The following is a 17,761-nucleotide window of genomic DNA, read 5'->3' as shown; positions in this document are numbered from 1 at the left end:
GTCTAGCTAAAGGCGAAGAATACAACTCCTCCATAATTTTTCGCTTGAAAGAAGAAGTAGAGGGAATAACAATCTTGCCCTTCCACCAAATAAGACCATTTTTAAGCTGGTAATGTGAGTTTTCTTCCATAAGACCTTGCTGTAATTTCTGAAATATTTGGCTAAATTCCTCATCTAAGAGATATGCCTCTTGTAGCTCTTCAATCCAATCACTATGTAATTCCGTCATGGCTGATACTTTGCAGGCCCACATACGAGAGAGAGAATCAGCCACTATGTTATCTTTGCCCCTTGTATGAGTGATGTCAAAGTCATAATTTTGTAATGTTGCTACCCATCGTCGTTTCTTTGGAGTAAGATTTGACTGAGTAAGGAAATACTTGAGTACGCGATGATCACTATGTACTCTGAATCGGCTGCCATATAAGTAATGGTGCCATTTCTTGATTGCATGCAGAATAGCCAACATTTCCTGATCATAAACATTCATGGCCATCTCCTTATCAGTAAGCTTACGGCTTTCAAATGCAATTACTCCATGCTCCTGAAGCAAAACAGCCCCAATGCCACGGCCACTAGCATCACACTGTATAGTAAACTCTTTAGAGAAATCCGGGCATACAAGAATAGGAGCAGTGGTAAGTAATTCCTTTAACTGGTTGAAGCTGCTATGTGCAAGAGCATCCCAAAAGAAAGCCTCTTTCTTCAACCTGTCAGTTAAAGGGGCTGCAATTGCCGCATAATGCTTTATAAATCTGCGATAGAATGAAGATAGACCAAGAAATCCTCTAAGAGAGGTAGTAGTAGTAGGCGTTGGCCAATCTTTTATGCATTGCACCTTCTTGAGATCAGCCTGTATTCCTTTTTCACTGACTATATGTCCCAAGTATTCCACTTCAGTCTGCATGAAAGAACACTTCTTCTCCTTAGCAAAAAGCCTATGATGTCTCAACACATCAAAAACCTTCCTCATATGCGACAAATGATCCTGAAAAGTCTTGCTGTAGATCAAAATGTCGTCGAAGAACACCAAGACAAACTGAAAGAGGAAAGGTTGTAGAATCTTATTCATCAGGCTTTGAAAGGTAGCTGGAGCGTTTGTAAGGCCGAATGGCATCACCAAGAAATGGTAGAGCCCACGATCAGTCCTAAAAGCAGTCTTGACCTCATCACCCTCTCTCATGCGAATCTGATGATACCCTGATCTCAAATCAATCTTCGTGAAGAATCGAGCCCCCTTAACCTCATCAAGCAAATCATCTATCCTGGTATAGGATACATGTTCTTCACTGTTATCTTATTAAGATCCCTGTAGTCAATGCACATTCTGAAAGATCCATCTTTCTTTTTGACTAACAGGACTGGGGATGCATACGGTGAAGAACTGGGTTCAATAAATCCCATTTCAAGAAGCTCTTTGATTTGCTTGGCTACTTCCTCTCGTTCACATTTTGATAGTCTGTAAGGTGGCTTATTGATTGTCTTTGAGTTGGGTTCCAAATCAATGGGGTGATCCACCGCTCTCTTAGGAGGCAATGAAGTAGGCACTTCAAATAAATCTCTATACTCCTCAAGAAGAGCTGTCAAGGCTAGATGGTTTGCTGAATTATTGGACTGATCCTGTGTTTCTTTGTTCAAATACAATACAAATATCTGTGAACGCTTCTTGTACTCTTTCTTGAGTTGTTGAATGGTGATAAGCTGAAAATCAGATCTACTAGGGATTCCCTGTAAACGGATGAGCTGTCCATTGGAGAAAAACTCCATATATAACTGTGAGAAATCCATAGTAATCCTGCCTAAGGTCATCAACCAGTCACAACCAAGTACAATATCTATGGGCCCCATTTCCAAAGTGATCAGGTTTACTTTGACTTCAAAATTTTCAGCCATCTGCAAAGAAACCTGTGGGCAAATCTGTGTGCTGATTTCCTCTTCACCATTAGCCACTTGTACTCTAATGGGCTGCTGTAAGTCGGTGGGAACACAATTCAACTTGTACATAATGGATTTATTGACAAAATTGTGGGTACTGCCACTATCTATCAGGATGAACACTGGCTTTCCACATATGCTTCCCTTCATACGAAGTGTATTAGGGTTCTTAGATCCCGTCCAAGCATCCATAGAGATAGAACAATTAGTGGCAGCAGGCAACTCATTACAAAATCCACCAGGATCAAATGGAATATCACCGCCTGGATCAAAAGGAAAAGAGTCAGATGGATCATAGAAGTACTCCTGTCCACCATCATCCTCGAAATCTTCATTTTCAGCATTGATTGTGACTGCATTAACTTCATCTATGTCATTTTCAAGGTCCTCAAGAACTAGCATACTCTGAATTTTTGGCTTGGCGTTTTTGTATACACACTTTGAAGCATGGTCAGGAGTATACTTTTCTCCACACTTGAAGCATAAGCCTTTGTCCTTTCTTTCCTTGTAAAGATCTATGGGAATATTTCTGGAATTTGTATTGGCTGAAGTAGACTTAGGCTTATTGTCACCTTGCTTAAATTCAACCTTTGGACTGTTTGCTGTCCTGAAATTGCTTTGAAGCCTAGAAGCATTAAATGGAGGATAAGTTGGTATCCGTAAGCTCCCACTAGGCATATGATTGATGCCATAATTGTTACCAACTTGCCCTTGCTTTAAAACAGTCCTTGGCTGTCCATAACTTGGCTGAAATGAAGACTCTTTCCTATACTTCCTTCCAAAGCGCTCTGCAAGCTCAATAGCCTTGAAAAGTGAAGTAGGATTCTGCGCCATAACATCAGTTGACAAGGATGGTTCTAAACCATACATGAACTTGTGTACCTTGGCCTCATATGATGTTTTCCACATACATGGTCAAGTTGAGGAATTGGTTTGTATATTCTCTTACACTTAGGCTCCTTTGTTCCAAGCCATACCATCTTCGTTCTAACTTCTCTTTTTCAAGAGGTGAAACAAAGACTTCAGCCATAAGTGCCTTGAAAGCTTCCCAATTCTCAATAAGTACATTCTCTTTCTTGATATACCTCCACCAAGTGTGAGCAAATCCTTCTAAGTGGAGGGAGGCAAAATGTATCTTCATATCATCAGTTTTAGGAAATATGTCGAAATAAGACTCCATCTTAGAAGTCCATTCCTCTAATTCTGATGGTGAAGATGACTGGCCATTGAATTTGGATAAAACAATTTTATCCTTAAATTCTCTATCATGGAAAGGTTGCTGTCCCAAAACTGGCTGATCGGAATTTCTAAGTACAGAACCCCCAAAATGAGATTGAAATCTTCCAACAGGTGGCTAAGAATTACCATGTAATCTTCCTGTTGGTAAAGCACCCCTAGAATGCTGAGTATGCAGTCCAAAAGCTTGAGTATTGGCTCCGTTCAAACTGCCCAAATAGTCATCATGCCTTTGTGAAGCTTCTCCCACTTCATATTGACTATTGGGAATGCCTCTTCTTCCTATGATCCCATCTCCATAACCATTTTGGTTGGATGGCTGAAGTGGGACTGAGGGGTCACTATTTGAACAAGCCTTCTCATTTGCTTCTTTTGATCCCTTTTGTGACTGCATGAGTTGAGAAAATTGTGCCATAAGTTGAGTATTAGATTCTACCAACTTATCAATGGAAGCATTGGTTCTGTTAGTTGATTCCATCATCTTCTCAACAGTAGACTTCGTTTGATCAAATGATAAAATCATATGCTCCATTGCTGTCAAAATAGTCTCATGACGTTCCTTATGTCTTAGTTCATGGGCACACAAAGAGTCATTGAGAATACTAATCTCTCCTTGTTGAGGCTCTTCAGGGTTCTCTTGAAGTGTACTTTCCATCATGGAATCCCTGATTTGCTGTGCATAGTCCTCCTGGACCTTATTTTTGCCTTTATGTCCTGCCATACTAGTGCGGTCCTGCAGTACCCCCTGTCAGTAAAACGGCTATAACTTTGGCTAGAAAACTCCGATTGAAAAACTTTTTTGTGTGAATCGAAGCTTACAATGCCCTCTTCGAGATGAGCTATAGCACGCTATAACAGGTTTAGGACAAAAAATTCTGTAACTGAATTTCAGAGTCTGAACTGTCCAGTCCTGCACCCTGTTTAGACCTGTAAGTGCCCTGTTTTGACCCTGTAATGCAAGAAAGTAACCTCAAATGGCTACCAAACCCTGCAAAGGGGTATATAGGACCTGTGGGTACCCTGTAGTACCTGCACCTGTACTTCAGTATCAAAGGGTGTACCTGTATCCACCTGTAAATACCATGTGGGTAACCTGAAAATGCCCTGTTTTACCCTGTTTTACTCCAGTAGGTACTTGAGTCGTTGGAAAGTCTTCAATCTTCAATTCTCCACTCGCTGTACCTGTGTGAGGGATAAAACGGCAGGACGGGCTCCCTACACGGGCTCCGAATCACCGGGAGGTGGGCAAAGTTCCCCCCGGCTCGGTTGGTTGCACCCCTTCGGGATCTTCGATAGTGAGGGAGGGTCACCTCTCTTTTGTCCCACTATCTCCCCCGGCATCCACCTTTTTCCTCGGTGGGAATATCAACATGGCAGAGGCTAGTGTGCTAAGCAATCAGCATGATATGCAATTGAAAAATATCCATTCAGCCTTTCATGAGATGCAATTGATTGAGATAAGAAAACTTGAGATGGGAGAAGGGTTTTACCTATGCAATTCAGTGACTCACTGATTGCTAGTACTTACCCTTTTACAATTTTCCAATTTAGGCAAAAGAGAATCAACCAATCAATTGGATTAGAGTAAACAAAGGAATCAATCAATGTATTCAGTCCATAAGATTCAAATGTTATGCTGAAATCTCAGATTGAGGCCTTTCATTCACTGATTGAAGCTAATATGCATTAGGCAAGCATTGCATTCTTGAATAGATGAATTCAAGCAAAGGTTGGCTGAGAATTTGATAAAAATGTTCAATTCTTTAATCTCTCAGTCAAATGGCTTAAGCTCAGCAATTGGATTAATGAGAGAGATTAAAAATTGAAGAGAAATACCTTGACATGGTGGCTGAAAATAACTTGCCAAATGCTTGATAGGGCTCCCGGTTGTCCAATGTTAGCAAAATAATCCATGAGGCTTGCTTATCTGATGGTTGAGACCAATCTTGAAGCTTCAAATGCTTGAAATTGAAGCATTAAACCTGTTTCCCCCAAATTTTTGCTCCATAGAAGCTCTTGATCTTCAATCTTAAGCCATCCCGTGCTTAATCCTTGCAATTTGTTGAAGAATCCTTGCTGAAATGATTCCACGGGCCAAAAGGATGAAGAATCTTCAAGAAATTGTCAAGAAATGGAAGCTTGGGCTGAAGCTTTCATGGCTGCCCATGGACTGTTCATGTAGGGTTTCAAGAGAGTGAAAAGCTGAGAAATATGGCTCTATTTTGGAGTAAACACACCAAAACCTTGAAGGAATCACTGCCAATGATGAATTAGAAGCACCATAGCTGAAGATTGGCTGAGAACTGAAGGAGAACAGAGCTGGAAAAATCAGCGCAAATTTCGGGCTACTGTCCAGGCCACGTGGCAGCTTCAACAGTGCATGAAATGGTGCTCTACTTGTTGCATTTGATGTCTAGAGTGCCATTATGCAAGCCATTGTTGATGGAGAGCAAAGATCAGTGAGAAAAGAAGAGATCTCAGCCAGCAAACTCCATGAAAGCTTGGGCAGAGCTTGAGGAAAGAGAAAAGGAAGACCTCTTTTGAAAAGTAACTGTAGTTTAGTCTCTAACTAAGCCCGGTTAACCATCCTTTACCCTAGTTACCTCCATTTTTGCATAAAATTTGATGATGTCCAGCCATTTAAGCCTTTACCCGCCATATCTGACCTTGGATATCTCCAGATGTAGTCATTTGCTAACTGTAGTTGTCCTGCAGCACTCCACTAGTCACTGTCTTGTACCATTTTTTGTCTGAAATTGGTTTTGAAATAGGAAAATAGGAGTGAAAATGGAAGAAAATAATGGATCAAAGACTGAAGCTCTGATACCACTTGTCAGAGAGAGAACTAGGGAGAGAGGAAGAGGAGAGAGAAAGACTGCAGAGGAGAGAGAAAGACTGCAGGAAGAGAGAGAAATAGAGTGACGAGGAGAGAGAAAGACTAGAATTGGAGAGAGAAAGACAGGAAAGATGAAGAAGCCATGGAAGCTTGGAGCAAGAAGGGAGAGAAAGATTGTAAATGTATTGATATGTCAAAAGATGTGAAAAATTACAACTTCTCTCCTTATATACCAGTGTCAATGTGACATGGCATATTATTAGCATTCTAAGTATTCCCAGCTTCTTACAATTTGGGGGGTAATCTCTCAGGTAGTAGCATCTATCTTCATGATTATGTTTTGTCCTTTGTCTTCAGGATCTAGTGAAAGTCCTTCAAAAACACTGGGTAAAGAAGAATTGACTAGACAAAGAACAACTCTATATTGGATTACTAAGTGCACACTTTCTGACTTCATTTCTAGACCTTGAGTTTGAAGTTTAAATGTAAGAATTTCAAAAAAGTATAGATCATCTCGAGATATAAGAAAATTGGGACAAAGTTCCATGTAGATTGGCCCATTGGATAGAGGAGACATTATTGCACCTATAAGCATGTTTTCTAGTGTTTTATGCATAGTATCTAGGACATCAGCTATAGCGGTAACAGGTAGACCTTTACAAAATAAGGGAACTAAACCTCCTATAGTAACATAGCCTAGATGCATATAATTGTAGCCTTTAGATTTTACTTTTTGGGAAAATTCTCGATATTTTTCAAGAGTTTAAGAAAGTGATTGTCTACCTAACTATCAGAGATAGTGAAATTATCCTTAACGACTTTGTTGCTAATTTCATTTCATCGATTGAAAGGGTGTTGTGTGCAAGAGACTAGTTCTTCTTTGAAAGAGCACGAGCAAGAGACATAGTCATCGGAATGGATGATCTTAGAATGCAAGAGAAGACATGGTCTTGAGTCAAAACGTCAATGCTACTACGGCCAACGGCAAACATATCAATAACGCCCTTTGATCCAAGTAGTTGTATTGCAAGCTTCTAGTACAAGATAGAGAAGGGTACATATAGTAGGTGGATATGGTGAATAATGATTACAAGAGTGTGGAAAATCAAAGAATGATTAGAAAAACGGATACCTTCCTTCATGTCTTGGTCCTCTTATATATAGGTTTGGGTAGCCTAGAGGTCAAGAAAGTCGAAGCCAACTAGCCTAGACAAAGGGTTTGTACATTAGAACCCCATGTGATTGAGGAAAAGGTGAATAGATATTAAAGGCTTTCACATGGCTACAGTAGTGTGGGTTGAAGGGTTTGCGCATGGCTATAGTAGTATTGTACAATGAGTTTTTATTTAGAAATTTCCTTTTCATGCCATTTGGAAAGACTCCTAGGAATTCGGCTTCAGGTGTGTCAAATTCACACTTAGTGGGGAAGAGTGCTAATCTTTCTATTTATAGTAGTTTGAAGAAGTCAAAGAGGTCTCTTGTGTGATTTTTTAAATTTTTTGAAAAGATGAGGATGTCATTAATGTAAGCCTAGAAAAGGGATAAAAATATAGTATCCACTCGTTGCTAACAAAGGGAAGGGAAGTTTTGATGTCAAAGGGGAGAACAACCCATTGGAAATGGCCTTGAGGTATAGAGAAGGCAGTTTTATACTTGTCAAATGGGGTAATTTTAAACTACCAAAACCTAAATTTTAAATCAAACTTAGAGAAAACTTGGGTGCCTTGGAGCCTTTTGATGAGATCATCTTTTAAAGACAAGGGATGTTTGTTTTCAATAAGGAACTTATTAAGAGGCTTGTAGTTAATTGATTACAAGCCTTTTCTTTCCTCATTTTTCTTTTGAATGTTTATTGACATAGAATGCTTGGCATGCCCATGGGCTTGAACTTTTTTCAATCAGACCTTATGAGAGAGGAGTGTTTTGATTTCATTTTGGCAAATTTGCATATCCTCAGGGCTCAGTCCTAAATGAGTGGCTTTTGTGGGAGTACTTTGGGGAAGCTCAGGAAAATATGTAAAATCTTTAGATTTTTTCCAAATTTGAAGAGAGCTATCTGAGGAAAATGTCATGATTTGATCCTTCCATTGCTAGAGTTGAGAAGCATAGAATTGCTTTTGTTGAAAAAACCATCTTTTGAACCTTATATCACAAGCATCGGTACATGTAGGAGTGATGAGGGATAGGGTTTTGGAGAAATGTTGAAGGAGAGGGGCATCAAAGGGTTCTCTTTTGAAGAAGAAAGAAACCTTTTGGTAATCAAATGTAATAGGCTTAAAGTGACTCATAACATCCATGCCAATAATTATGTCAAAACCTATAGATTTGATAAGACAAACTGTAAGGGAAACTTGTAAGTTACCAATTTGGTATCTTATCTTGGCCATTTTTTGAATGACTAGCCTTCTATTAGAGGCCAAGGATACACTAATTTCTTCTTCAAGTTGTTCAACCTTGTTGTGTGGCACATAGTGGTCTTCACATACTATCATGGAAGAGCCTATGTTTAACAAAGCATCCAATTGCATATGAGTATGTCGAGAAATAGAAAATTTGATAGGAACAAAGAGAGTTGGGCCTTGCAAATAGCCAAAATGTGGTGATCTTGGATTGCTAGTATCTGATTTTCATTTATGGATTTTTCTTTAGCTATAAGCTTTGCTAATTCTTTTCCCTATTTCTCTACTTGGACCATGAGAGTTTGTAGTGTTTGGGTAACTTGGGTAAGGTTGACCTCTTCTGTAGGCTTCATCAATTGTTTTTCAATATTCAAGGCAGTGGGAAGAGGCATTTTATCTTTTTTTGAGAAAGTAGATTCCTTAGCATCCTTGACAATTTGCTGGATAGTTCGAGATTTAGGGAACATTTTGAAGAGGTTAGTAGTAACAAAAGCATCTTCATCAAGAATAGTATTAGAACTTTCTCCATTAAGAAAAACAGTTTTTCTTTCTTTTGAAAGAAGTTTGGAGAAGTCGTCTTCCTTTTCCTAATCCGAATGGGTGGGGGAATGAGAAGATAAAGAGGAGGACCTTGGAAGGTTGGATGACATCAAATCATAATCAGAATGCCATTTGTAGGAAATACCTAAAGAGGGAGCTTTGATGAGTCATCCTCCAAATGGTTGTTTGCCTCCTCTATACATGTTACGTCCACGATGATGCCCATGTCTGTTTCTTTTGGAGGATTCTCCAAAATCATATTCTAGTGCATTGATAGTGTGGATGGTAGCTTCATCATGGGTGGAAGCATTAGTTTTGTGGGAAGAAGAAGAAGAAGTACCATCAGAATCAGATAAATGGGGACTACTTTGTTCATAATAATCTTACCCATCCTCAAGAGGAAGGTCAGATTACTGAAGTACCATCAGAATCAGATAAATGGGGACTACTCTGTTCATAATAATCATACCCATCCTCAAGAGGAAGGTCAGATTACTGAAGGGTATTGATCTTTTGTGGAAATTTTCTTTTATTAGGGAACTTATTTGGCCAATGATCTATTTGTCCACAAATAAAGCAAGAGTTAGGATTTTGTGAACGTTTTCTAAAAAGGGGCTTCCTGGAGGAGTGGATGTTAGAAAACAATTTCTTGGTTTTATATTTTTTATGAGTGTTGGATTTTCTGCAACTACAGCTTTGGTGGAGGCAGTCGAAAACTTTAGTATAGGTATTTTTTGTGCAAAACTCCATAGACGGGGATTGGGTTATCTTTAAGAACTTCTTTCCATTGATCTAAATGCACAGATCATCAATCACTTTGCGGACTATTTGGATAATCATTCCAAAAGAATGCTCATAAGTAAGTTGTTGTTGCTCCATTTTATCTAAGACCATCTTAGGAATAGGATTGGGGAGAGAATTCACAAAGAAACTCATTTTATTAACCTTATGTTCACCATTGAAGCGATATAGAAGATGTCTCATATAAATAACATATTCCTCTATCTTGTTGATGTTACACAATCAGGCCTAGTGGAAAGCTTGCATTGCATCTTGGGCTTCATCATAACCTGCTACCTACCCATTCAGAGATTAAGACCTCAAAGAATAACACACCAAGATTGTCATCTCTTTGATGGTAAACTTTGCATTAGCATCAAGGGATTCCCACCAATAGTGAAGGTCACTAGTGAAGCCATGAATAATATGATTGACATCATTTACTTGGGCAACTCATTGGTTTCTATGCAAATAACAAAAATAGCCAAAATTTTTATGAAAAAAATCTTCAATTTCCTTTTTTGAGAGATTATCGATGTTCCATAAGGGAAGATTACCGACTTTGTGTCGCTTGGGATTTTCTTCTGGCTTGGTTGGATCTTCTTTCATCATGTTAAGACAGGGAGTAGGAGGACAATCCCTAGTGTCAAAAGGACCCTCATTGAGAGTTCATTGTTGATAGCTTGGCCAATGAGTAAATGTTTCATTTTCTAAGGGAGGTGAATCTTGAGTGAGGTCAATGACAGAGGGATTTGCATTTGTAGAAGAGGTTTACGGGTTTTAAAGACTTTCAAAGTCTTTTTTTGAATTTACTAATTTAGTCCTTACCTTGAGTTCTTTCTGAACTGAAAGGAGACATTAGGGAGAAAATATTTTAGGAAATAAAATCATTTTTTAGATTTTTAAAAACTTTTATATTTTGGTAAGTAAATACATAAACATTTGTTAATAAGTCATTGTCGTGATATTCTCGTGGTCACATCAAATCTAGAAATCTAGGCCGCCATAAATGTGACAAAGATTGTCATAATGAAGATCTTACTCATCCTCATTAAAGTGAAAACTAATATTCAATTTGAATTTTGTTTGATGTTTGATTACTCCCCTCCATTCTCACTCTCTTCTTTTTTCCCCATCCTTACTAGTTTCTTCTTCATTTTCCTTCTTGTTTCTAATTTGCATACTTTTTCAATCCAATCTTCTAATCACATCCTTAGCTATGGATCATTCATCCAATGATCTCTGTAGCTCTAGTAAAAGGCCTTTGTATCATCTTCATATTGAGTTGGATAGTGAGTATGAACCAATAAGGAAGAGAACAAAACCCATTACTATTACAAAGTCTACGAAACATATAATCAAGTTTGAAGGAAAGAAGAATCTTGATCTTTGGTTAGATGGCAGGCTATATCCCAAAGATTCTAGCAAAATAGCACTCCACCTTTCTATAATAGCTCTTCATTATTGAGGTTTATTGGTGATGGTTATAATGGGTTTCTAGGCTATACACTTAACTTGGTTGCAGAAAAGGTTGTTCTCAAATTAGAGAACTGTATTTTATCAAAACATAACAATGAGTTACTGCAAAAGCTAGAAGGCTATCAAGGGAGGATCCATTTATTGGAGAAACGCATCAAATATTATCAATGAAAGCAAACTATTTTAGAACTTCAAAATTGACAAAAGGCTCTTAGAAATATTGACAGTCTCAGAAAAGGAGGTGGTGGTTGTAGTAAAAGAATCCAAGCAGCAATGTACATTTTTTTCCACTTTAAAAAATATGAAATATGACTTTGTTTATAATTAATTGTATTGATTTGTGATGTTGATTTTGTTTAGGTCTCCTTTTCAACGAAATGCAAGTGAAAGAGATTATTTGAAAGCACCTTAGTTTTATTATCATCTTCTTTCTTCAATGGTTTCAAAAGATAATTTGGAGAAGAAGGAATTTAAAAAGGCAAAGAAACAATGCTTGGAATCATTTATAAAGGATCTCTCTTTGGACATTGAGTTAGTGCAGAAGACACTAGATAATATTAGTATCAGTTGAGGTGCTTATATACAACTTTTCTAGCTTTTACAGTCAAATATGAAGCAAGGACAAGTATGTAATTGCATACATCCGATGCCATCTGTGATTAGAACTATTATGTCAAGAATCGCGTGGTGGGGGGACTTGCTCAAGATGCTGCGCCGAACACACGCAGAATGCACAAGGAGAAGCTCACTCAAGAGACAAGAAGAGAGATGGAGGCCAAAACATTTTCTTGCTGGTTTCTTCTTCTTCTTCCACACACTTTACAATGTACACAAAGTATAGATAAGATACAACATAAAGGAAAGTGGCCTACTAAGTCAAACAATGTATAATTGACTACACTAGTTGACTGGCGCTATAACTATGCCAGCTGTAAATAGGTGTAACAACTTGAATATAATAAGTAATGAGTCAGTGGCCATGTGAGAGTCATAATGACTACTGATGTGCTAAGTTTAGACTTGTGGACCCATCTAACCAGGCGGTCCATCATCAATGTCCGCATGTGTTGAGCTTGTCATCTCAACATAGTAGACAAAGAGTGAATAACAAAGTAATGGAGATTATGGGTGAGCCTTTCCATATCAAGGCTAGCTTCAAGGGCAAGAAAAAGGAATGTATTCAATTAATTTAACAATATTTTCCTTGACTTGCCCACCCTAAAATACTTAATGATTAGATTCTATGACTTGTCCTAGAAGAGGCATAAGAAGTTGCTAGATTTGTGGTTAAACTTGATGAAAGTGAGATTTTAAAATGTACAAAACTAGAGAGGGTCTTTATTACCTTGATGGATAGAGCACTTTCGTCAGATCATTACAATTACTCAATGTCATTTAGTGTTCAATCAGAACACAACATTTGGTGGCTAAGAGCATTCAAAGTAGATACAGAGGATTTTGATATATTGTATTGGGTTTTTCATTGAACACCAATACTTGATGTTATTAAGAGACAACAAGCAGGAGAAGAGCTATTTCTTGAAGGATTTGGGAACTATAAGATTGAGTGGCACATACCTGGTGACTTAAAGACACTTAAATCTATGTACAATGTATCAAAGGGAGCCAACTCTAAATCTCCTTGCCTATATTGCATGTCCCTAGCCATAAAGTTGAACTCAAGCAATTGGAATAGAGCTCGCTCTAGGCACAACAAGGATCCATAGTTTAAGCTAGAGTCCTAGATATTCCTTTAGTGAATGCCCATATCTGTACACTTCATGCACTTTATAGGATAATTGAAAAGCTTGTTCATCTTTATATAGGATTTGCATGGAAGCTGAAGCCAGCTAGAACAAATGTTATAACAAAGATTGAAAAAGTCTTATCTACAATCGGTTTGCATGGTGGTAATGTTGTTATTGAACCAAATCTTCAAAAGTCTAAGGATGGCAATTGTGTCCCCAAAAAGCAATTTATTGGTGAAGTGAAGGTTAGAAGGTTTCTAGACTTTTATGGGAGATTTGGCAACATAAAATCTAGGAATGGTGGCTCAACTATTAGATACAATCAATGGAAGTGCCTACATAATGCAAATAAGGATCATGATAATAATGGACAAGCTCAAAATAGAAAAGCCAATGTTTGGGAAACACTAGATAAAGTATTTTTTTATTGTGATAAAACAGAGTGAAATGATGATGATCTCAAAGACTTCAAAAAAAGTTAAACCTTTTTAAAAATGCAATAACAAAACCTTGGGGTAACCAACACTTTTGTGAGATGCCTCCTCCAACAAACTTGGAGGAGTCCTCTTAATAGTCGACTGCAATTCATATCCATACACCGCACCATCCTGTCTCCCCATGCAAAACCTTGGACTTAGTTGAACATGGGAATCTCAATTCTACTTCACAGAGGAAGCGTGGACAAGTCACCCCTAACAGTAATCTAATACTTGCCTAAGAAATACCAATTTGTAATTGATCAAAGGCAGGAGTGAGGTTAACACCGCACTTGGTTCAAAGAGAGTGAAAGATGGGGGAGAGTGTAACTCAATCCCCCTACCCATAAGGTAAATTCTCAATTCCGTCCCCCTAAAATGGTGTTAAACCTAGTAACTAGTTCCATCGTCAGTATTGGGAGGGTCACAATTTAATCAACTCTATCTAGTGTTGGAAAGTTACCTGACTTATCGGGTCCACCCCATAGGCATCCAATCATCAGGATCGAAGCCTCCCACTTTCCTCGATGGGGTTTGCTTAGTTTTCTAATTAGCAAAGTATACTACCACACTGTTTGGACATATAAAATTAGCTTCCTTTTATTACTTTGTTAAATTGGGTTCGTTAAATTCAATCTTTAGCACATAATGAACAATTCAAAAATTAGATACTTTATTTCACCATATCTCTGCGAAGTGGTATAAAAACCTCTTTCCGCAGAAAGACACTGTCCAGTCTAGGATAGGACCTTCCAATCCCTCAGGATTGGGCTATATGTGATTGCACTCGATCTGTGGTCAACAGGGAATTTACTGGCTCAGAGCCCCTCCAAGCTTCCCTGAGCCTCCAGAGCCGTCCTACATAACACGAACACTTACCACTCTGCCCTTTGCCCTCTCAGGTGCTCTAGTGATCAAAAAGCAAAAACACCTATCTCTCTTGAGAGCATAGGACCCCCCACCCTCATATGAGTTATTCCACACTCCACAGAGTGTTAAGGAGCATTGGGTTGGGGTCCCCAATGTCCCGAACCACCATAATCCTCAACTCATCCATTTGTGAAAGCACCGAATCATAAGAACCATAATCCATCATTCACAAATCCAATGTAATCATAACCATAAGACATTTTAACATAGTTGTCAATGCGATGCATGGAATCTATCCCCTCCATCAATTTTCGTGGTTCTTCCTAAAAAACAAATGATAATACTAACATGTTTTTGTAAATTTAAGTACGTTTAACTGATAGTAATCTATGTAACACACTAGCTTATCCCTCATTGGAAAATTATAGAATTAATAGCTTAAAAAGTAATCCTTTTTTTATGTACTAAACCTAATTATCTTCGTTTAACCATCCTTCATGATTACGATTTATGGCCGCATCCTCGATTCGTTGTGGGATGGATGGTTCTTTGGTTTGAATGGCTTTGGGGATAACCTCCGCTTGTGCTTCAATATCTTGTTGAGTTTCCTCAACAGCGGCCACTTCTTCGTATTGGGTCTCTGAGTGTGACCTCGCTCAGCATCTCGACATCTCTTGGGAGCCATGGAAGAAGTTGATGGATTCGAGTAGTGCTCCCGCATAGGTATGGAGAGAGAGAGAGAGAAAGGTTGCTGGTTGTAGTAGAGTTTTGTCGTGTCAACCAGCAGAGAGACTTCTGCACAGGTTGTTGTTGTGTCTATGTGTGTTTGTGTGTGTATCTGATGTGATGCTCTACCCCTGTTTATATAGTAACCCAAGGGGGGTAAAAGGAGGACGTTTTCTTTTTGAAGTTTTTTATTACATCATCGATGATAAAGAGGGACACTTTCTTTTAGCTTTTTTTATGACTTCAGGGAGGGGCTCCATTTTCGTAGTGCAAGGATACCAATTTAACAAATATATGGGGAGGGGGGTAAAGGGAGGACGTTTGTTTTTTAGCATTTTTTATGACATCATTGATGATAAAGAGGGAATGCTTTCTTTTAGCGTTTTTTACGACATCAAGGAGAGGCTCCATTTTCGTAGCACGAGAATACCAATTTAACAAATATATGGGGGAGCACAGCATGTCTCGTCGTTGACGGGTGACATCACTCCAAGACTCACGATTAATGCAGCGACCAAGGCATAGACCTTGGCATCTTGGCCTTGGTATACTTGGCTATGGGCTACGAAGGCTTCATTGACACTATTATCTGTGCATGAGAAGCTCCTACTAGCTTGTAGGAAAATCTTCATGAGAGGTCACCCATCCTGACAATGTTGTTACCCAAGTGCACTTAATTGCCAAGTGACTATCCACTAGGCTAGTTCTTTTTATTGTTCTATACTACAAACATAGTCTTAATAAGCTAGTCTTGGGAGGGTCTCCCAAGTCTTCCTTCCATGAAATAGCATATAATACCTCATTAATAATAACAATTATCTTCATAATGAGAGTTAGTTTCATAATTAGAGTTAGTTTTTAAAAATGTGCAACATAAATCAATTTTCTTTAGAATGTATATGCACATTAAAATAAACTACGTAATGGGGACATTACATTCTTCCCTCCGTAGAGAAATCGAGATGTCCTCATCTGGAGAGAAACTAGGCGTATTCTTTTATAAGGTTTACCTCATCGACCTAAGTGGCATCCTCTTGAGGATAATCCTTCCAACTTTTTGTACTTCCCCAAGGATAATGAGCTCTTGTCGGGCCTTACCCTTAGAAACACCATGTCACCTTCCTTGAATGTTCTTATGGATCTTTCAAAATCTGCATAGGACTTTTGCCGAACTTGAGCAGCTTGGATGTCATGTTGGATCAATTAGATTTTTTGGTCCATCTCTTCAAGCATAGCCTTAGAAGCATCTACCTTGAGAGTGGGATGTGAGAAGTTTAGAGGTGTACGACATTCTTGCCCATACAAGGCTTGAAATGGCGACATCTTGATTATTTGTTGAAAGACAGCGTGATAAGAAAACTCTACCAAAGGTAAATGTTCAATCTACCATTTCGGTTCTTTGCCACAATAAGACCTTTTTAGAATATCTTCAATGGTCTGGTTCACCCTCTCAGTTTGGCCATCATTTTGAGAATGATAAGCAGTACTGAAGCATAACTATGTTCCAATTGCTTGGAATAGGCAAGTCCAAAACTTAGAGATGAACATGGAGTTTTGGTCATTGATTATGCTCTTTGTCAATCCATGTAACCTAAATACTTCTTTGATAAAGACTCGAGCAATGTCAGATGAATTATAGGTTGTTTTGACTGGGATCAAGTGTACAAATTTTGTCAATCTATCAGCCACTACCATGATGGAATCATATCCACCAATAGCAGTAGGTAATCCAACAACAAAGTCCATACTTATTGACTCTCATTTCATGTTAAGACTTTAAGCTCAGCTCTACTATCTTTAGGTTGTGTGTAACCGACACTTAGCTTTGTCCAAATATACCACATGCGAACATTAAATAAGTCGGTGACAGTAGACTTAGTTGGTACTTGGTGTGAATGGTCTTATAGACCTTAGTGTGTTGTATTCACTTTAGCTATATGGGTTATGGAATATGAAGTAAAGAAGAAGAGAGCATACGACTCCTCTTAGTTGCTCCAACCCTTCTCTCTCTCTCTCTCTCTCTCTCTCTCTCTCTCTCTCTCTCTCTCTCTCTCTCTCTCTCTCTCTCTCTCTCTCTCTCTCTCTCTTTCAACATGGTATCAGAGCCATGCTAGGTGGGCTCTCTGGAGGAGTAGGAGGAAATGAAGAATACCTGAAGAAAGTGAAGATCTAGGAATCTCTAAAGACAAATAGCTATCATTGGTTCTTGAAAGGTATGCATTGAGACATTGAGTTTGCCATTGCTCAAGCATTGTCTGTGGCTTGCCTGGGAGTGCACCAAGGCTCCATTGAGCATGCAAAAGTTGTCAATGAGCACCATGTGCTGCTAGTCTACTACAAATACATCTTATCAAGCAGCGTGAAGTGTGCATATTGTAGGCTGAACCTTATTGATTGCAAAGACACCAAAGTGGCTACCAAGTGGTTAAATGCTAGCCCATACTCTTTGAAAGGTGCTTGAAGACTGTTGTATGCAAATTCTCTAGAGAGGGCTCAGTTATGAGCTGAAACATGAATGTACAGATATGAAATTCAGTCTTGAACTATTGGTAATAGAGGATACATAGCATATATGTTGCCTTGACATGATCTTGGAGCTCTATGTCATGCTCAGAAAGCATCATTGAAGCATAGGTATATGCAAGAAGAACATATGCACTTGTTCTTATGCCTTGGAGCTAAATTTTGGAGGTCACAAAATTTAGATTTGGGAGCCTTTTACAGGCTAAAAACTAT

Source organism: Lygodium microphyllum, chromosome 22 (genome assembly GCF_053477565.2).
Source record: "Lygodium microphyllum isolate KBCC chromosome 22, Lygodium_microphyllum_v1.1.10, whole genome shotgun sequence".
In the NCBI taxonomy this organism is placed as follows: domain Eukaryota; kingdom Viridiplantae; phylum Streptophyta; class Polypodiopsida; order Schizaeales; family Lygodiaceae; genus Lygodium; species Lygodium microphyllum.
This window is presented reverse-complemented; position numbering follows the sequence as displayed.